Consider the following 3,107-nt stretch of genomic DNA (forward strand, 5'->3'; position numbering starts at 1 on the left):
GATACTCTAACATATTCTCTGCATTGAGCGTTGGCCTCCACAGTCAGCCCTGCAGGGGAGGTGGTGTGTCACATCACACACATACCACATGCCACATGCTACTGAGGATATAACAATCCTCTGGGTACAGTCATCACTGAATTCTGTCCCGTTGCCTAGCAACCCTAGGACATTTTAGCCCTTTCCAGCCAGAGAGTGGGTGGAGGGGGCAACCACATGACTGGCTGGGTCCTTCTGGATCTGGGGGTCTCCTCATGACCATTTGCCTAACAACCAAGGAAGTCATTGCACTCTGGAGAGTTACCCTCCTCTGAACAGGGCTGAGCAGCTCTCTAGGACCCTTCCTCCTGGCCTGGGGACCATGCAAGTGTGCTATGGGATGTGGGGCTCCTCTCAGGGGGGAGTGCCTGAGAGCTAAGGGCAGGATGCGCATCTCCCCCTACAGTGACTCTTTGCAGAGTAAAGGGTAAAAGGAGAAGATCCAGGTAAGGATCCCATCATGCCAGGAAAGTTAAGCTCACAGGATGGTTCCTCAGAGGTTCAGACCTGCTGGCCAAGAATGCTGAGTCTGGGTCCTGGCCATGCTTCTCTGTGAAAGGAGGGAGATGGATGGTCCATGTATCTGGGCAGCTCCTTAATCATCTAAGTCTGAAGTCAATCTTGACTACATGTGTATAACTTTAACCATTTGATTTGGGTAAGGTTTAGGCCAAGGGTCATTATCTGGGGTCCTCGGGACCCCTTAGAGGTCTGTGGGCAGAATTCAGGGTGTTGGTAAATTTGGGGGGAAAGTTACATCTTTATTTTCATAACCTTTTCTGAAATGTATGAAGTATATTATGAAATATTAGTAAATTCATAGTTTATAAAATATTAGTAAAATCTTTGACTTTGTCATCTATAGAAATCACAGATTTTTTTATATTACTTTACAGTAGTCAAAATATCAATTAGAAATCACTACTTAGAAATTTAGAAATGACAGGCATCATTAGACCTGTCACTAGATCCTTAATGTGTTCACAAAGAAGTATGTATCAATATTACGTACGTTTTTTAATATTTTGATAACTAAACTTCAATATAATGATTTCCTTTGTAATCCTATGCATTTTTAATGCAAAACATTATTTTGAGGCTTCACCAGATCATCAAAGGGTGCTGTGTTGTGGTACAAAAAAAGGTTGAGAGCTTCAGGGTTACGCTATGGAAGTTTCTGTCAAATCAGAACCCAAGGAAGTATTGTGGGAAGTCTTCTAATTTTGAATGTTCTATGATGGTGGTATTCTAAGCAAATTATTATATAATATTCCCAGTGGTTTGAATGACTACCTTATTACTGCATACTGCCATGCCATTTCATCTTCCGAGTTTGCATTTACAACAGAGATGGTGCCAAGCAGCTCCACCCAAATTGTTTCATTCTGATGAGAAAAGAACAAAAGTGAACCTAACATGTAAATGGTGATGATATCAAAAGAAAAAAAAATGGTGAAAGTGAGCCGTTGGTAAAACAAAATGTGCTAAACTCAGAGAACCTACACGCTAGCAGTCGACACCATAGTCAGGTGGGCAGAATTCAGTTACAGAAAATCCAGTATCATTTATCACGTAAAATTAATGATGTTAAGCGGCTGGCCAGTTAGCTCAGTTGGTTAGAGCCTGGTGCTGATAACACCAAGGTCAATGGTTCGGATCCCTGTACTGGCCAGCCACCAAAAAAAAAAAAAATTAATGATGTTAATTTGACTTGTTTTCATTGTAATTTTGTTTGAATTTGTATATTTGTTTTGATTTTTACAATAGTGTAATAACTATATACACAAGTATCCTTAGCTCCATGTTTGTGCTTACTTGAGTAACAAGTGAACATCAGAGATCTGGGCATTTTTTCTTCTTTAATTGGAGTAATTTACTCAAGGGTGAGAAATGCTGAGCTCTGGTACTCTGGTACTTACTGGTAACTCTTCATGTTTCCTTCTCTGACTCACCCATTTTCCTTTTGAAGAATGACTGAGGTAGGATCTCAAGCATTAGGGTGACTTGATTTCAAAGTCTTCCCAGATATAGGATTAAATAGCAAATTACCCGGTAATCTCTACAAATGCCAAGTGTGAGATTCTTTGGTTTGTCCCAAGTCACTTTCCCACATTGTGCAGACTGAAGCATATTGGTGTTTTTATTACAGTAAGCATGGCTGGACTGCTATTTGACTTTCCCAAGATATGGCTTCCTTGTGGGTAAGCACTAATTATGAGGTGGGGGGACCATACTGTCATGAAGTCAAGAGGACAGGCTGGGCTGAACGTGGTGTACATGAAATATTTTCCTTTCATGATGTACTTCTGGGAAGCATTTAAGTTATGTTTTCTATAGTTATAGAGTTGTAAGTACAAAAGGGCTTCAAAAAGTGCATGGAAAGATTCGTATTATCTTTTAATTTCATTTTTCCATGAACTTTTTGAAGTACCCTCGTATATATATAATATGTACATATATATATATTTATTCTGCAGCAGGGCCTATAATTGTTATAATGAAATTATAAAACCTGCAAAGTGTCAGAGGGCTCAACTTTAAAGTATGCCTCAAAGGATTGAAAAAGTGGTAATTAACTTTGACCCCCTCAAGGATCAAATATCAAGCAATTTACCAGTGTTGGTGTTTTAAAATGATGTGTAGCCTTTGCTGAACTCTGAGTCCCATTTAATATGGCAATGTCATTCCTAGAACTTCAGGCTGCTCTCTGCCCCCTGCCACCACCACCTTTTGAGCGTCCCAGCTGCCCACATTGCTCCTCCACTGCGTGGGAGCTTTTCTAGTTGTTCTCATGACCTCACTCTATGTTCCTATGCTACTCAACAGCCTGCAGAGTGGCAATCAGCCTTGGACAGTGCTCTAGCTCCACGGCTGTGCCCTTCCTCAGGGGTAGCTTCCTCCTGGAATTACCTCCTCTCCAGCCAGCCGGTGTGCACTCTCTCCTCCGCCGTCTGCCCCTGTGCTGTTGTGTTCTCACTTGCAAATACAAGTCTCTGTGCTCCCACGCCTGACTCCTCAAAGTATGGTGGTTTCTCTGCTGTCATTCAGCTCTGGAAGTGTCCAGAAAG

General features: G+C 41.6%; 1 non-coding gene across 1 annotated transcript; it reads left to right on the forward strand.

Moving 5' to 3' along the window:
- Positions 1 to 1,636: 1,636 nt before the first annotated feature.
- Positions 1,637 to 1,711, forward strand: TRNAI-GAU. Its single transcript has one exon. It is a non-coding gene; the product is annotated as a tRNA-Ile (tRNA).
- The last annotated feature ends 1,396 nt before the right edge of the window (positions 1,712 to 3,107 follow it).

This window comes from Galeopterus variegatus, unplaced genomic scaffold, assembly GCF_000696425.1.
Source record: "Galeopterus variegatus unplaced genomic scaffold, G_variegatus-3.0.2 Scaffold583, whole genome shotgun sequence".
Classification (NCBI taxonomy): domain Eukaryota; kingdom Metazoa; phylum Chordata; class Mammalia; order Dermoptera; family Cynocephalidae; genus Galeopterus; species Galeopterus variegatus.